The following is a 19,231-nucleotide window of genomic DNA, read 5'->3' as shown; positions in this document are numbered from 1 at the left end:
GCAGGCAGTTAACGGACATAAAGCTCCACAAATAATGATCTACTAACAGATAAACCTAAACCTTATCCTCCAGAACTGAGTACACGGTTAACTTCAATATCAAAACAGCGCAGGTTTTTCCCCCATTTTAAATTGTGTAGTATCGCCCCGGGGCATTCTGGGAAGCTCCGCCCCCACATGCTACAGTCCTCCAACTTTTTATCTTTTGCAAAGTGGGGAAAAAAAGGCTTAAAAATTACGCTGTATACTTGATTGATAGCCGTTGCGATTTGCTCGCTTACCAGCAACAAATAAGTGTAGGGAAGGTGTGTCCAATCCCACAGGCACAAACAGGTGTCAGAACCTCGTTGAATCCAACATGTCAGATCGACCCCTGTCCACCACTGAAAACACATCTAAATCGATGCCCCGGCCCTGGCAGGGCCCAGTGGACGTTGTGTCATGCTCTGAGTCATATCCAGCTTGTCTGGCATTGATATGGATGTGAAGTGAAGTGAAAGTGATTATTTGTCACCACCGTTCAGATCAATGACATGTGCCCTCTGCGGTTGACAATTCTCCGATGACCTCAGTGGCACCTTGATCGTTGGTGGCTTCCTTAATTCCTCCAGCGGTTGTCCCTAAAAATGCATCGTATATGGATAGGAGGCCTTATTAAATTCATGGCTGAATTCATCATTTTTTCCCCCCTCTAGGCCGGTGGTTTTAATGTTGTGGCTGATCGGAGTAAGTGGGACAATGCATGCAAAAACGACCCCGGAAAAATTCACAAGACTCCTGTGATGTGGACCCTGCACCATGCATTTCCTGAGGTTCTGATTTCGTTCTCACGACAGGAGAGTGAAACAAAAGTGTTGTTTTATTGCGCCACCTGACACTTGGACGTGAGACGACATCAAAATGTCATCAGAGCTTCCACTAGAGGGAGACATTGTTCTGCTTAATGCACAGGACACACACGCACACACACACTTTTACCCTTCAAGTGCAAGTTCATTTCAGGATAATTGCGCATATCATGATGAATATTTACAAATACTGACATATATAAATGTTCATACAAATGTTCAATTTATAAACGTTTTAATACAATAAAGGACCTGTTGTAAAAAAAAAAAAAAAAACCACAGCTGAGACAACTCTGGACCGTTTATGATTATGATAATCTTATTTTGCTCCAGATAAATCCTGAACGCGGCTGCTCGCTCCCTCATAGGGCGCATGTTACGCGTTGCGGTGGGGAATTGTTGCTCCCTCTCTCGGGCCCGCTGCTAGGCGGGAGCACAGAAACGGGGGCCCGTTTCCCGGTACGGCACGTTAAAACAAAGGTTTGACCGGTTTGACTGTAAAATCTGTCAGTAGACACATTTCCCACCCGGCCCCGACCCCTTTTCTTTTTGCTGCTGCTGCTGCTGCTGGTGTAAATGCCATTTCGGGCCCAATCACTGGACAATGTCGCCTTTGTCATGTAAAAGAGGCATTGTGGAAATCTGCTGTCGTAGAGGGATACATATGTTTTCTTCACAGATGGACAACACCGTTTGGCGGCTGTGACGCGAACGGTTTGATAAGCGTATGGCGAGAGGGGAATAATTAAAAGCCGTGCATTTCAAATGGAAATGGAAAGTCAGTGAAACCGATGAGGTGCTGTGCAACAAAAGACCCGCACGGTCCTTTTTTTTTTTTTTTTATTGGATGTTCCCCAAACAAGCATTTGTAGTTACAGCGATATATGTATTTCTTGTATTATTTAAGATGATCTAACGTCAGAATAATGGATGTGTCCACGGGAAGGGAACATAATAATTCACATTTAAATGGGTAAACCATTGGAAGAATAATGATTTCCCATAAAAACCCCACCAAATTGCATTTGCATTGCAGCGGCAGATGCCGGTCCTGTCAGTTCCCCGTCTCATCTGATGCACATGTGGGCTGGGTGTTCCTGCAGTTAATGAACTTCACATTAAGTGGCCTTTAGGACCCTGTAGTGAAGAGGGCCAGGTCCCACATGGGGACACCCTTTGTGTCTGGGTAGAGACGAAAGAGGCTGGAGATATTAACACCCTCCTTAGCCTGACCCCCCTGCTCACACACACACACACACACGCACACGCGCATCTGCTCCACCTGCCTCGTTCGCTCTTTTCCTTCTCTCTTTTCTCTGCACATGTACAAGTTGCAGGCTCCTCAGTCCACACGCTTTCGCAGTAAGGGTATTAAAAAAAGAATCTTGAGTGACTTCCAAAACGAGCTCTTTCATCTTTCAGGCCGTCCTGTGGGATGTTTGGCATCGTGAACGCGCTTTCGGAAGCACAATGTCCAAAGAAATGATTGTTTTTAGAATTATTTGCAGGCCTTGCACATCCGAGTAGTCCCTTTTTTTCTGGACAATTTGACAGTCGCCGTAGAGATTAAGGTTAAACACTTTCAAGTGCCCGTGTGAGTGCTCACGTCCTCACAGAATTGCACAGCACATGTGTCTTTTTCTTCATCTCTCTCTCTCTCTCTCTCTCTCTCTCTCGGCAGACACACACATGCACACGTAGACCTGGGTCTGACAGCAATCACAAATGAAGCGTTAAATTAAGAAACAGATAACCGCGCTCTCCTGGGAGGGGGGGCTCCCTACGCAACAAAAATGAAGAAGAGGGACAGCCCGGCTGCGACCACCGAGTCATTAACTTGCGAGGGACGGCAGGCAATTAATGGTTGCCGTCCCACAGAAGCTCTCCATCAGACGAGGCGGTGTCTCCTGGCCGGCACAGGGGGCTCACCGGGGTGTGTCCTGCGCCACCCGAACACCAATCATCACTACTTTCACTCATTCCGGAGAACAGAAAGTCAAAGGCGAAAAAAGGCAGATGCAAATTTGACATTTTTTGACATTAAAACTTCATCAATACTTACACTTTGAATTAACGCCTTTTAGCAACATATTTCACAGCATTGTATGCAAGATGGTGGGCATTTCCACCCAGATCCAGTCTGTGTTCGAAAGGAAGGCCGTTAAATGACAGTCACACTGTAAAATTAATCTCCTGGGTTGGAGACCTTGACAGATCCCTGTTATTTATTTATTAAAAATCCAGAGAGGATTATCGGTTCTGTTAAAAAAAAAAAAGTGTCTGTGTAAGAGAGAGGGAGAGAGGGAGAGAGGGAGAAGGGAAAACTGCTTAGTGCATGTTCCACCGACAAGGGAAAGTGGGGTGCCTCGGGGCACAAGGGGTCTGAGAGAGCCTGGCTTGACTGGCTGAAATAAGCTCCTGGAAGGCTGCGATTGGCCAACTGGCTGCCCGTCTGGGGAAATTGTCCCCTAACTGTCATGTCGAGTCAGCCAGTTAGATTTAGTCTGCGTCGGATCATTCCGCTTCCACATCCGTTAGCGGCGCAACAGATTTTTAATCACACTGTGATCGCAGGCAATAAAAAAAAAATGAATTGTTCTAATTGTGTTAAAATAATCATATACAGACACTCTAAAAACATTAACGCTGTTAATAACCTCCAGCCCGACCAAGCAGACTCCAGAAGTCAGAACCAGAGGTCCCAGGTCATAACCCCACTTGCTACCATTGTGTCACCGGGGGGTGGGGGGACTGTCCCTGTAAACTACTGATTGTAAGTCTGATAAGTGCCGTGAATGTAAATGCCTTCACAATTCATGTTCCACATTAGCATAGATAACTGTCAGTCGATGTTATTTTGGCATTCAGCACCTCCCCATGTCAGTGCGACTCTTGTATTTGCGGCAGTTACGTCACAGTTAAATCACAGCTCGCATTCTCATAAGTATAAGTATTAGTATAAGTATAACCCTTGTTAGCATGTGTTTAACTCAGAAGTGGGTGGTAGTGGCCTAGTGGGTAACACTCTCGCCTATGAACCAGAAGATCCAGGTTCAAACCCCACTTACTACCATTGTGTCCCTGAGCAAGACACTTAACCCTGAGTGTCTCCAGGGGGGGGACTGTCCCTGTAACTACTGGTTGTAAGTCGCTCTGAATAATAAGCTGTGCCCTTATTACACCTCGCACTGCATCTCGTATACTCCGAGCCTCCAGTACTGCTCGCCTGGTCCCTCCATCTCTGAAGGTAAAAGGAAGACGCTCATCTAGACTCTTCTCCATCTTGGCCCCTCGGTGGTGGAATGAACTTCCCCTCAGTCACTGAGCACCTTCAAACGACAGCTCAAGACCTTCCTCTTTAGAGAATATTTAGATTAAATTGTAATTTTCTTGTTCTGTACTTTGTGTACAGAATCTACAACAGAGTGAATAAAAAGATTGTATTCATAGTTGGGGGTCCTAGTGAACCGGAATTGATCTCTTCATCGATGGTAACTTGAAAGCACGTTGTAAGTCGCTCTGGATAAGGGCGTCTGCCAAATGCCGTAAATGTAAATGTAAATGTAAATGATACGGGCGTCCGGTAAATTATGTAAATGTAGGTTAGCAAACATGCACCACTTGTTTGTGCCAGTTTCTCGTTTTTAATGCTTCATTCGAGAAATAAAATGTGACCCTTTAAGCGGCGTAAAATGTTCTGGAAAAAATAAAGTTACAACCAAAATTCATCATCAATCTCCGTACAAAAGAAACAAGAGAGGCTTCTGCGTCATTCGTTAGCGTAGCCCTTCCCGTTAGCCGAAGACGGATGGCGCCTGACTTTGCGATACTAAGTTTTCACGGCATAACAAGTATTGTCGTCCTAATCAGCTGCGCGGATGATGAATATGTTGGCCGCGGACAAGTGGCCAAAGCAGAGACGCCGCTGCTGGCTAACGCACGGCAAGATTAATGCCCCGCCGTTGTGGCGTTCCTTTCTTCCTCGCCGCCCTGCTCTCTGTCATGACTTTGGGACCGAGCCTTGTCCTGCTCGGCGTGTCCTCTTTAGCGCAGGGCGGCGGGCAATGCATCTAACTCTCCCTGCCGCTGTCCTGACAACACTATTCAGCGCAAGAGAGTTATTGCTAAGCCTGCGGAGGCGCTGGGCTGCACGTTGGGCCAGTGACTGGGTTTCGTAGTGAAGCTTTATGTCTTCAACAGGCTGTGCGATTTCAGCAAATCTTATGAGATCATTGCAAATCACAGTTGTGTACAGCATACAGTACAGGCCAAAAGTTTGGACGCACCTTTTTATTCAATATGTTTTCTTTAATTTCATGACCATTTACGTTGGTAGATTCTCACTGAAGGCATCAAAATTATGAATGAACACATGTGGAGTTATGTACTTAACAAAAAGTGGGGACGTGGCCTCCACAGTCACCGGACCTGAACCCAATCCAGATGGTTTGGGGTGAGCTGGACCCCAACAAGTGCTAAACACCTCTGGGAACTCCTTCAAGACTGTTGGAGAAGCATTTCAGGTGACGACCTCTTGAAGATCATCGAGAGAATGCCAAGAGTGTGCAAAGCAGTAATCAGAGCAAAGAAACTAGAATATAAAACATGTTTTCAGTTTTTTGTTAAGTACATAACTCCACATGTGTTCATTCATAGTTTTGATGCCTTCAGTGAGAATCTACCAACGTAAATATTCATGAAGATAGAGAAAACACATGAGTGAATGAGAAGGTGTGTACAACCTTTTGGCCTGTACAGGTATATGCAGATGGCCTAATGATATGTACAAAGTTATGTAGACTGCATGAAGGTATCTTAGCTGTACAATGTATATATACATTCATACATACACACCTTTGAACGTAACATTGCACAGCTATATACAGACACACAGACTCACACACACCAATATTCATATTTATATATGCCCAATATAACCATAAAACACCCATTGAATCATAGGCTACAACATAATTTACTGTAGTAGAACAAAACATTGCCAGATGATGTCTTGAGTCGTGCTCAAGCAATTGTTCTTTTTATACATTGGAAAGTATTGTCCTGGTCATGGCTAGACAAAAGAGGCTCCATGGTATTTGTGCTTTGTGTGCTATGTTGCATTGATAAACACATCATATCACGTTGAATTTTTCTTGGCTAATAAGTAGACGTAGCTCACACACTTTGAGATGGTTGCCGCTGTTTATGTGCCACAACCAAGAATATAACCAAGATATCATGTTGTCATGCTGCAATACTCCAGAATCGCACAATATTTCCTGTCCAGTTCTATAGCTCTGTGTTGTTAATGCTAAACTTTATGGTCTTTTTCTGTTTGATATAAAATAATTGCGTTTGATTTTCACGTGCTCGTTTACTCGAGAAAGAAACCAATCCAGGCAGTCTGAAACATCTCCCTGGGGTGCTTGGGGAGAGCTGGGGTGAGGTCGGGGGGATTCCTGCAGACTGGCCACCACCGTCCCACTGAGAGGCATGGGATCCTGGACATCTGCGGCCGACTCTCTCGCCGCACTCTCGGCGCAGCATTCCTAATCCCTGCTCCCAGCCCGCCCCCCCCCCCTTCCTCGCCATGCCGTCCCCTGACCTGTTTTCCCAGCCCCCGTGCTGTCTGAACCCCTCAGCGTTGTCAGTGTGAGAGCTGCAACAGCGGCAGGGTCCTCGTCCCCGCAGTGCAGAAGGTCAGCCGTGGCCCTGGAAGATGCCGCGACCCCGAAAAAAACAACTCACTCGACAGCAGCTCGAGCTCAGCATTCATTCAGGCTTCGTACGCGGTTATTGCAGACGCCGAAGCCTCGCTTACGAAAATAAAGCATGACGACTAATCCAGTTAGTCGTTATAAAGTGTCCCCACCCCCCCACGCCTTCCTATTTTTTAAGAGGACGGCCAAGCAGAAAAGCTGGGTCCTTGTGTCTCCGAGCGTTAGCCGGGCTGATTGAAGCCGGGCCTCCTGCTGAGCTTTCGCACGACGCCGCCACCTCCGGAAATAAATAAAAAACACTGGTAATCTCTGTAGGCCCTCCTCGCCGCCGAACACGCGGCGGGTGGAGAAGAGAGGGCTCTCCTCAGATCCCATCTGCCCGCGGCCCTCCGTCTACGCCCGTCCCTTTCCCCGTCTTTCTGTCTTTCTTTCGGGCTGTCCGTCTCTTTGCCGTTTCACTTTGTTTCGGGAGAGTCGTGCGTGAGAAAGACGAGGTGGAATGAGAGGAAGTGCGAGCGTGACTAGCGAAAGTGATTAACTTAATTAGCAGCAGCTCTGTCTCACATGTCACTTAGAAGGGACAGAATTAGTGCCGAGAAGAAGAAAAAAATGCAGCTGGATGTGATGCACCACGGAGAGCTTCAGCTTCTTCGTTTCTCTATTTCTAATGCATCAATGTGTATGACCACGAAAGGACATCAACCAAACAGAACGACTAATATTTTGACTATTTAAGGAAACTAGTGGGTGGTAGTAGCCTAGCGGGTAACACACTCGACTATGAACCAGAAGACCCAGGTTCAAACCCCACTTACTACCATTGTGTCCCTGAGCAAGACACTTAACCCTAAGCTGCTCCAGGGGGGCAACTACTGATTGTAAGTCGCTCTGGATAAGGGCATCTGTTAAATGCTGTAAATGTAAATGTAGGGAGTGTGTGACGAGGATCACTGCAGCCACTCCTTACATAGGCCACAAAGTTCCACAAAAAAAGGCTGCAGTCCCGTTCACGTTGTTCCATGTACACCATGACATTCTAGAAAGAATCCTAAAAAAAAAAACTAATAAGAGCGTCTGTGGTCTGTTGACATCTGCAGTACAGTTTGCCCTACATGCATGAGGGCGGGGTCAATGCCAGTTAATTAAACCCCTTGATATGGGTAAGATGTGGCGCAAAATTTAGACAGAAAGACAAACCGTGAGGATGACTCGCAGAACTCCTTATCTGTTAAATTTGCATTTGATGTTAATTGGGATCCACTGGCCTTTAATGGGGCTTTAATTAACAAGGAATCACCTCCTTCCTACGTGCAATTAAATGCTAGTTGAACCACTTAATCGGCAGTGTCCTTAAATTTCATCATCTTTTCCTCCACCTAGGAAAAAACAGAGGCGCCTAAAACGAGCCCGGAATCTGCGATGGGAGATGTTGATAACGCGTCTGTGGCTTCAACACATGAAAAAAAAATATTTTAAATGTCCTTAAAGAAAGGACTGGCTTTGTAGGTGCTACGCAAAAAAACGTTTGTGCATTATTTTTTTTTTTACATGCAGCGTATGCGAACGGCATGCATTTAAAAACGTCACGTGACCACTAAAAGCCAGAGGGAAGTGTTTCCATTGCCGTTTTGCAAAATAAGCCTTTTTCCAGTTGTCTGGAAGACCCCGTCATGCATGCTTTAAAAACCTTTTTTTTTTGCGTTGCATGGGAGTTTTTTTTTTTTTTTAATTGACGGGTTTCTATTATGCGAATCTTCTATTTGCAATTTCAATTCGTACAATTTGAGGGACAATGGAAACAGACCATTATTCAAGTTGGTCCCAAAATCATGGCAGTGGGAGTTTTCACGCCTGGCCGAGTTACGCCTCTGATGCAACGAGGAAATTCTATCGTGTTTTGGGGCAGTGGTGGCCTAGTGGTTAAGGAAGCGGCCCCGTAATCAGAAGGTTGCCGGTTCGAATCCCGATCTGCCAAGGTGCCACTGAGGTGCCACTGAGCAAAGCACCGTCCCCACACACTGCTCCCCGGGCGCCTGTCATGGCTGCCCACTCAGGGTGATGGGTTAAATGCAGAGGACAAATTTCACTGTGTGCACCGTGTGCTGTGCTGCTGTGTATCACATGTGACTATCACTTCATTTGAAACTTTAAGCGCTTCAAAGGGTACGCCGGGTGCTGCGGTGCAACAGGTTTGTTTTGCTTGTGTGCCCTGTGCGGACGTGTAATTAAAACGGTCGGGCGCGGCGTTGGATTCCACGAGGCTTCGTTGCCACTCTTGCAGTTTTCGTTAGATAAATATATAAATAATTATATCCTATATAAAAAAAAAAAAAGAACCTACAATTACCTATATGCCATATGGTCAATGCAGGGATTGCGAGGAAACGTTCCCTCTCCCTTTCACCACCACCTCCTCCTCGTGTTGTTGTTGAGATCATGTCTTTGTTAGCGAACGCCAGCGTGCGCTGTCAGACCCTGTCAGCGCTTGCCCGTTCTGCGGACCGCCATCCGAGCTCCGCGCTTTAATTAGCGTCTGTGCTGCAGTCATTACTGCAATTAGTGCTGGTGTGCGTGTCTGCCTGGGGTACCTGAGCGGAGCGCCGCGCTCCCCAGCAGGACCTCCCTGGGCCCAACAGCTGCTTTCTGCCTTGGCTGTGTGTGTGTGTGTGATGTTCGGTTTACTTAATTACCCCGGTGTTGCGTTTATTTCTTTACTTCTCACCCCGCGATTCTCAGCCGCTGACGGCTTCTTTAAGGGTGAGGGGAGGGGAAAGTTTGCGTGCCCTCGTTTTGCGTTTCTTTGGCGGTGTTGTGCTACTTTGCTTGTGTGGTGGCCAGTAAGGAGTTTTTTTTTTTTTTTTTTTTTTTCTGAGCGGGATACAGATGAGGATTTAATTTTATTGGATTAAAGGATGCCCATCTTGTCTGGGAACAAAATATTGTTTTATTTATGATATCTGGCCTGAGTCCGTTTTGAATCTATAACTCTAAGTCCGAATCCTTGGTAAAGTGTTGGTCAAGTGTTGGATAATCACTGATTGAAAGGCCCACAGCAGCAGCCTTTGTATTGCAAATAAATGTATTTAATATTTTTGCAGCAAGAAAATTAGTCTCAAATGTCTCTATAACGCTCAAGCATCTTGGATTTTGTTATGTCTCCATACAGCAGTAATAATTTTTTTGCGGTGCGGTGACTTGATTTGAGTGTTCTATCAAGTATTTGTGTTGAGGATGGGGAGGTGACAGTGTTAAAGTCGCAATGTGTGAAACATTTAAGTGAAGTGATTGTCATTGTGAAACACTGCAGCACAGCACACGGTGCACACAGTGAAATTTGTCCTCTGCATTTAACCCATCACCCTTGGTGAGCAGTGGGCAGCCATGACAGGCGCCCGGGGAGCAGTGTGTGGGGACGGTGCTTTGCTCAGTGGCACCTTGGCGGATCGGGATTCGAACCAGCAGTCTTCAGATTATGGGGCCGCTTCCTTATCCGCTAGGCCTGTGGTAATTCACAAGTCAAAAAGGGATGTCTGTGGGTCCCTTTTAAGTCCGAGACTAATGGCGTTTTTCAACTTCATCGAAGTTCTCCACTAGTCGAGCACTAGACTTAATCCATGAACGGGAAACGACCCCACATGCTCATTTAAATCCAGGTGGCGGCTTTGTCACACCGAAGGGTACACATTCCAACCCCACGGAGACCCCAATGTCTTAATTTTGCATCATCTAAAACCATGGACATTTAAAGTGAATACTTTGCTTCAGGTTTTTGGTAAACTTACGAGACAGGAATTTGGATAGAGCGGAAACTGGGGGTTCTGGTGGAGCTTTCTGACTCACCGGGGTCTGAGCAGCACGGACCGCTCAGCACGAGGTCAAACAATCAGTGTGAACCTTTTATTGCCTTATTGCCAAAACTCGGACTTTATCGATGCTCAGCCACGGTGTAAAAAAAAAACCCTCTTTATGAAAAACGTCTTGCTTTCTCGCCGCTGTTGCTGTTATTGTTGCTTTGCCGTGGCTTTGATGGCCCCTGCGCAACAATCCCTGTAGGATTTTTTAGCGAGTGAAGTTTTTCCTTCTCCCATTCCTTCCCCTCCGCTCGCTGAATCTGTTTCAGAAGATTATTGAGTTTGCTATTTGGGTCACAGCTTGCTCCCTTCTCTCCTGTGTCGATGTGCTCCAGTACAATGCTGGGAACGGGGCTCGGTTATGGAGACAATTTGAATCTCGACCACGGCACAGAAGCCGTAAAACAGAACCGGCTTCGTCCGACACCGGAACGGTAACAACGAGCCTAATTGAGTCATTTCAGTTTAGAAGGGTGGTGGTGGTGGTGGGGGGGGTAAAAAAGAAAGAAATATCAGGGTTGAGTCCCGAGCAGCGGCGCGGCGAAACCCAACTCGCCGTTAATCTCGGAGATCCTTGGAGAGGCGACGGCTCTGCCCCGAGGAAAACTGAAACGCTTGAAACTTTTCTTTTTTTTTCCTCCCCCTTTCCCCCCCACAGATGAAGTGATTTTATGATTTAAGGCGCCGTTTCCGCCAGGGGCTCGAAATTCCGGTGCATGTTACGGTTGGCGGTGATAGATTTCTCTATTGCTTTTCGTTTTGTGCCTTTCCGGCCTTCTGCCCGCTCCACGACCAGACGTGGAAAAGGTTGGGTAGGGCGGCGTCCATTAAAGAACCGGGAAACAGTGCATGATAACAAGGGGCTTTATTTGACATGAGAACCTATGAAAACTGCACACACACACACACACACACAGCTGTTAAGCGCACACATTCCTCCCCGTCTCCCAGTAGTCTCTCGAGCCGGAACGCAGAAGGGCCCCGGAGACAAACACTCATCCATCATTGGCCTGTCAGGCACACCACACACGCGAGCGTGTCGCACTGCTGTTGATTTACCATAACCGCGATTGACATGTGGAGGTTTCGTCCCTCCCCGGGAGGAAGTTGGCTTTGATTTATAACGTCTGCCCGGCCCTCCGCGGCGGTCATTATCATTCACACTCAAGGCCATAAACGCATGTGAAAAAGCAATCTTTTTTTTTTTTTTTTATTCCACGCGAATCTGATTATAACACGTTGATGGCGCGACTGACGGTCGGCATGTGTAATGTCAGTTCCGGTGAAGGTGCCGAATGCTGCTGCGCATAGCCCCGCCCCTCCGCCACCACCTTAGCCTTAGCCCGCCATGCAAAACAACGGATTAACGCTTCATTCATTATCAAAAAAAAATACAGTTTAACACATTTTGCCTCCAATTTTTCACTTGGTTGATCAAATATGTAAAGAGAAATAGAATCAAGCCATGACACAGGGTTATTATTTTACTAATGTGAAATACTTTTTTTTGGAGCTAATGCTATTTTGATGGGGTTAAAAAAAATCCAATCAACATTCTGACCACTGAGAAAGTCTTGAAATGTTCTTACGCGGTGAGATTAAAAAATAAAAAAAAGTGGAATTAATAATCGTTAGCGCTCAACTGCAGCCTTTGAGCACAGTGGTGCTTTTTAAGAGCCTTATTTGCATACTTTTAACATGCTTTGTGAACCCTGTCCACTTCAGCCAGTGGAATAGGGCTGGAAGTTGGACGGAAGATAACAATAAATTGCTGAAGGTGGGAAGAGTGTTATATTTCCCTAATGCTAAATTAAACTAAGCACATTGGGCATGTTCGCCAACATAATGTCAGGTTCTGCATATGACCACTGTTCCCCCCAGGTAAAGGAACGAGGTACAAAACAGGAAGTATGGGATGACCATGTCTCTGCATGTCCAGCTGAAGACCCCTATTAATCACACCTATAGGGAGGAGATGGGGCAACAGAACAGGGGCCATGCCCCCCAAATAAAACCACCTGTTGCCTCCATTTTTACATTTTTACATTTTACATTTACAGCATTTATCAGATGCCCTTAACCAGAGCGACTTACAATCAGTATTACAGGGACAGTCCCCCTGGAGCAATTTAGGGTTAAGTGTCTTGCTCAGGGACACAATGGTAGTAAGTGGGATTTGAACCTGGGTCTTCTGGTTCACAGGCGAGTGTGTTACCCACTAGGCTACTACCACCCATGTATAACACAGGAAGTATGGGACATATATAGACGCTCCACCTACTGGAGCCACACCAGATAAGGAGGTGGGCCACCAAAGAGGAAACCACATCAAAGTAGTAAAAAAAAAATAAAAGTATGCGGTGACGCCCAAGCGGCTGCTGCACAGGTGTACCCAGGAGCTCTGATGGGACAAGTCTCCTGCTATTATTATCCAAGGTGATGTCCTCCACAGATGCTGCTTTGACAGAGACTGGCCTTGTGCTGGTTTCACTGCTCACAAGAACAAAAAGCCTGAGTACGGAGCACATATGGCCACAATGTTCACACTGAACAGAGCAGATGAAGGCACCTTTCCACGTCTTTTGCAGGAGGTGGTGGAGAATGGCCAAACATCTGAAAGATTTCAACATAACCTTTTGCACAGATGCCGGATTTGGACACAGTATTGCCTGCATACACCTGAGGTGGACAAAGAGAGCCCTGGAGGTCTCCAACTCGCCTGGCTGAAGCCAGCGTCAGCAGCAATGCAGCTTTATAGGAAACTCTATGGGCTCAAAAGGGGCCTCACAAGAATCACCCAGAACCACTGTGAGGTCCATGGCGTTGAGTGACTGGCCAAATAACTGTGCTCGTCCAGAGAACTCATGGACCACCGCCGTAGTCGCCATGCCCCTTCCAAGTGAGAGCACTTTGCAGTGGGGAGACACAGTCAGTATAAAGCGAGTCAATTCTAACCTCTGTCCCGAGGAGAGCAGCACCCGCGACGCCCTGGTTTTGGCTCGGGGCAAGATAGGTGGGCAGTGAAGGCTCCATCAAAGGGAGACTGACCAGGCCCGCTGTGTCCATGCCATCCAGTGAAACACTGCAGCACAGCAAACGGTGCACAGAAAGAAATGTTTTACCCCATCACACCTGGATTAAAGTGTTTGGACAGTTCATTTCACTCAGTGCTGGGGGACAGAAATACAAGGAGTGACAGGGAGTGTTGACTTTGCTCTCGTACCTGAAGGAGTCGCAAATCCTCTGAACCTTTTGTCACCAAGTGACATGGTTTGGCTCTTGGCACGCGGGACAGGGCTCTTCATCCGGCCATAAACGGCACCTCGGAACCCCCCATTCTGTCCCATTCGCCCGTGTGTCCCTTTCTTTTTTGCAACATTAGGCCGCCTTGTCAGATTTGTTTGCTTATTTATATTTTTGTCCCCTTTGCAATTATCCAGGAGCAGTTATTCATGTTAAAGTGACAATTTCTGGTGATTAAATACACACTGTCTCGCGTCCTGACAGCACATGCAAAACACACCTCCCGCTACCTGTGTTTGGCGGCGGGAGCGTTCTTTTAATTTGTCAGAGAGAAATCAAACTTAATTAAGGAGAATGACTGCATCTGTTCCGCGTAAAGCTTGCAGGGTCCATCAACCCCCCAGGTGGTCAGATAATTAAAAACATATTTCTTCGTACCTAAATGAAGCTAGGCCTCCGGTGAGCAGCTGTTCGCGGGGAAGCGCCTCGGCGGCGGGGCAGGACGCGCTTTCACGTGTGCGCGTCTCGCCGCGTCCGGTCCCTCAAATTCACGCTGATTTCTGAGGAATTAAGGGGTGAAGTATTCAGCCGCCGCCGCCACTTGTTGGCTGTAACAGGTCCTCTCATGTTGGATAAATCAGCAAGCCGAGGTCAAATAAAGGCCGAAGGCATCGGCGGTGGTATTACTGATGCCGTTTCTCGTTGGGCAAATTGACGGCAAGAGAAAGACGTGTATTTGACTGTGTTCTGCCGTACCCCTGTGTGCGGAGAGAAAATGTGTTCTCCACTTCATGAGGCAAGATCTAAAAATCTATCACACATTGCACACAAACATATTCAAATTTATTAAACAATCATGTACAACCAACCCATACTTGGCTAAATGGATACAGAAGATCGGTGGATGAATGCACGCTTCGCTGGGTCTAAGATTTAGGTTGAATAAATAAAAAAAAATCAAAATAAAAGTGTCTTAAGATCCTTTGCAAATTGGCCCCTACATGTTAGGCACAAGACGACTAGTTGCCTTAAAACAAAATGAGTGAAAATGATCATCTAGATCCTGAACTGAGAATTAAATTATCAGGGTTTTGATATATAATTATACATGTGCATTAAAAATTATGTCTGCAAGCGGGGAAATGAAAGAGCTGCAATATGCAATCGCTGGCAGCCGCCAAATTGTACAAACGGGATGTTCTGCACTCTTAGCTGGCCATTGATATACGGGAAGAGAGAAGCGCTTTAGGTCGTTCTGTTTCTCCAGCGCTAATCCTGTGCCAATTAGTTTCAGCCCAGGAGGGCCAGGCATAATGGTGCAGTGCAAAATTATCACGCTCTCTTTTACACCCTCTCCACCACCATCAAATTAAATACGATGGGAGCCGCGAACAATGTCTTATTAAAATCAACAATTGATCTCCTCTTTGTTTGCTCGGCTTGTTCAATTAAGCCAAATGGGCCAGGCCTACGTCAAACCGCTGAGATTTCGGGGGGGGTGTCGCAAAGTTCAAGACGAGCACTCCACACCGCCTCGGTGCTCAAAGACTGAAGAGCATTCAACATACCAGTGGGGTCGCTTTCTTGTATTAGTTGCTGCCAGTTGACAGAATTTATCTTTTTTTATCATGAAAAAAAATTGCAAAATGGTACGACTCAGTAGTCATGTTTCTAGTGCAAATAGCGAATGCACTTAATCGAAACTGAACAATCACAAATAACACATGAATATTGCTTACATCGGGTGGTATTCCAGGAACTTTGAAAAACGCCCACACTTGTAAAAACCCTGTCCTATTTAAAGGTCACCTGGAGTTCGTTGTGGACCAGCTCCTGGGATCCGTTTTTCCCAGCACTTAAAAAAAAAAAGTAGCACATGGGGCATGTTTGTGTCTTCGGGGGAAAACATGGGTTGGTGTGCAATTACTGGAGAGGAATTGGTGATGGACTTTAATGATGTTAAAGTTTTAAAAAGGTGGAGCAACCAACAGTTCTGACGCCCCCAACTTCTTTTCCCTGCAATGGTGGCCTAAGGAAGCGGACTCATAACCAAAAAAGTTGCAGGTAAAAATCCAGTACTGTCTAGGCGTCGCTGAGGCACTGTCCCTGCGCACTGCTCCCTGATTGTCTCATGGGGGGGACTGTCCCTGTAACTACTGATTGTAAGTCGCTCTGGATAAGGGCGTCTGGTAAATGCTGTAAATGTAAACGAGTGCAGAGGACACATTTTGTGCTGGGCGCTATGCTGTTTACCACAAAAAAAAAAAGAACCAATCGCTTTCACTACTCTGGGCAATATAAACTATCTCCATGATAAACACTCGTGACACCCACGCAGGAAGTCACCGGAAGTCTCCTCCCTTTCTCCTCCATCATCCCGTCGTTGTTTTCACCCCCTTGTCCTCAAGCTATGCCATTGGGCAACACAAATGTAGTCTCTCCCACGAAGATCTCAGGGCCACCCCCACCAGTAAAATATACATATGGACATTGCAACTCAATTATTAACATGCAAAAAACAAATCCTGTACCTCTGATCCAAGCCAAAACCATTCTATAACCGCAACATGGCTGAGCGAGAAATAAAAAAAAGGGACATGACTAAGGAGACATGTATTTTTTTTACTTCTGTGGGAGCAGATGCTTCCCGCAAACATGCCGGAGCACATGAAAGCAAAGTGGAGCAGGGAGCGAGGGATTAACAGCTACACGGGCAGAAACTAGGTGTCTGAGAAACCCCCTCCAAGCCCTGTGAGAGACGCCGAAAGTGCGAGAGCGTGGTGGTGGTGGTCTACGGCTGTCATTAGGACCTGCCGGCTCCCTCATGAACGCTCCCGCAAGTTCGAACACTTCTGCCGCCGCCGTCGCGGAGATCCGCGCACCTGAGGCCGCGTGGCGAACAACGCCTCCCGAGACGGCTGCCATATTTAATGCGTGTGAACGTGTCCTGTGTGTGTGCATGTGATGTTTCCGTGCCTTGTTGCTCTTCAAGAGAAAAGGAGATTTACACCTTCGTCCACATCTAGTGTGTAAAAGTGTATGTGTGTGTGTGTGTGTAACCGCTCATGAGTGAAGGTTCCATTTTGTTGGACACTGGACGATTATGGCCAAACTCAAACGGTCACCCCAGAAAACATAAGAAAATGCCAAAAATCACGTCAACGAGCGCAGAATTCCCAATTCCTTGTGTAACTTGAGGGTATGTGACGTTCTAGGGTGCTTCAGGCTGTTTCTTCCCTGGCCGAGTTAGATGTGAGCACCACAGCAGCACATATTGTCCTGTCCCCCTTGGGGGAATAATAGGACTCTGGGAGGGAGGGGTTGGTTACCCCGGTATTGCAGGCATCTGTGTCCTTCTCCCTGTGGGAGTACAGAAGCCTGGGCCTGGGACAGGCAGGGACAGACACTGTAGGAGGGCCCAAATGTCTCTTCCAGCAGTCCGGGTTTGGACCCCCCGCCTCCTGGGAGCTCATCTGGGCTGGCAGTGGAGCGAAACGCCTGACCAGGGACCCGGCCTCGTCCTCTTGGGGGCCTGTTGGAGAAGACCTCAGGGACAGTGGCACCTATGTGCAAATGACTGTGACAGAGGGATACAGAGACAGCGAGAGCGAGAGAGGACAGTTGCTGAGTCACGAGGGTCGAGGACAAAAGTTTTCTAGCATGTAGCACTTTCACTTACATTTACAGCATTTATCAGACGCCCTTATCCAGAGCGACTTACAATCAGTAGTTCGAGGGACAGTCCCCCCCTGGAGCAATTTAGGGTTAAGTGTCTTGCTCAGGGACACAATGGTAGTAAGTGGGATTTGAACCTGGGTCTTCTGGTTCATAGGCAAGTGTTTTACCCACTAGGCTACTACCACCACTTCCACTTTCAATCACTCAGAATTTTTGTACAAAATTTTTATTCTTTTTACTTTTCACTTTATACTTTGACTCCACTCATTTGCACACCTTCACCCTACCTGTTACACATATTTTATGTTTTTTATGTTAAAGACATAAAAGTGTACTATTTGGTTATGTTTGCAATATTTGCATATTGGTTCATCATTGGTCCAAATGTTCTTGCTATATTTGCAATACTGTGGTCTGCAGCAGTTTCTAAAGAATTTCACTGCATATCATACCGTGTATGTGACAAATAAAATGTGAATGTGTCTTCAGCGCAATTAAAGATCCCGTCCCCGAGCGCTTAGCGAGTTTGCGTTTGCATGTATTTAGTTTGAATTTCAGGGTCACGTCCCAGAATTAACCAGGGACTGGAGCACAGAAGGTCCGCGCTGCTGAGGGACTTGTTATCCTGCATTTCGCTCGCCATGTGTTGCTGTTCTGCCTCGAACTGATATCCGACTCTGGATGAATATTATATATATTTCAGTACAAACGTTTTTTTTAAATGCTACGTTTAATCTTAATCCTTATTTTTTTGTACATATTACACTGATATCGTATATAAGCAATTCCGAAAAAAAAAAAAGTATATGTGTTTTTTTTTGAGGGTTCACTGCTGTGAACCTGCTGTGCGCTCGATGTCTTCTGTGATGGTGGGACGTGTTTTAATCCTCGCTGCGATGCGCTCGGTAAAATTGGACAACGTGAACCAGATACCTGTGGATGTCACCGTATGAAAAAAGTACACGGTTCCGCCGACTACCTGCGCGCGTACTCCGCACCGCAAATGAAAATAGAGGAACAAATATACGTGAAAAGAGATCTGTTATAAGTGATCAACCGGCTGTTTTTTAGATTGCTCTTTTTGTGTGTGTGTGTGTGTGTGTCTCATGAGAAAATGAAAACGTCGCGTTCAACATTTTCCTCCGGTTACGGTTTTATTTGCGCCCCCCGACAGCCCGGAGTCAGTGTGAAGCCGCAGCTTGGTGGAATGGCACGGATAACGGGGAGGAGTGAGGAGGGCTCGAACAAAGGGTTCCCCGGCACCAGGCCCGAGTTTTTGGGGGTGGGGAGGCCGCGAGGGAGGAAAGGTGGGGGTGCGGGAGGGGGGGGCATTCATCACTGTCTGCCGGAACAAAGGGGACCTGTGGAGTGGGCCACGAGTAGCACTCCTCCAACCATCGGCTCCGGGAATACATTAGACCTCGCCGGCACGGACAGGCTCAGTCAGACAGAGAGAGAGAGGGAGAGAGAGGGAAGGAAACTCACCATCTCACCATGTCACTCGCTCGTCACCCCGAGGAAGACATGGAACGGCGTGCAGGGTGCAACAGATAAAGGGCCCATTCCCCCCCCACTTTAACACCTTGCACGCAGACCCCACTCTTCACATCTAGACGCGCAGAGAGAGGCTTCTGCTCCAGACCGGTGAAGGGGAGGCGAGCGAGGGGATTGGTGGGGGGATAGGAGCACGGTGAACGAGGGCTCGGTCTGTGATTCCTGATATCAGCGTGGTCCCAGGCAGCCGTTCCACAGTCTATTTGCCTCTCATAACAAAGCCTTTTAGGGCCAGCGCTAATCAGGCTTAGCTAGGAGCACGGGGCTTATCAGGGGCCGTCAGACCGCTGGCACTGCCAGCTTGTTCGCCACTGATAGCGACATCGGCAACTAAATT

At 47.0% G+C, this 19,231-nt stretch overlaps 1 protein-coding gene across 1 annotated transcript in view; it reads right to left on the bottom strand.

Moving 5' to 3' along the window:
- slc39a4 (solute carrier family 39 member 4) overlaps positions 1-19,231 on the bottom strand; it is a 45,509-nt gene that overhangs the window by 10,297 nt on the left and 15,981 nt on the right. The gene's annotated exons all lie outside the window — the stretch shown is intronic.

This window comes from Denticeps clupeoides, chromosome 20 (assembly GCF_900700375.1).
Source record: "Denticeps clupeoides chromosome 20, fDenClu1.1, whole genome shotgun sequence".
Taxonomy (NCBI): Eukaryota; Metazoa; Chordata; class Actinopteri; order Clupeiformes; family Denticipitidae; genus Denticeps; species Denticeps clupeoides.
The sequence above is the reverse complement of the archived record's forward strand: the minus strand, read 5'-3'. Positions and strand labels throughout refer to the sequence as shown.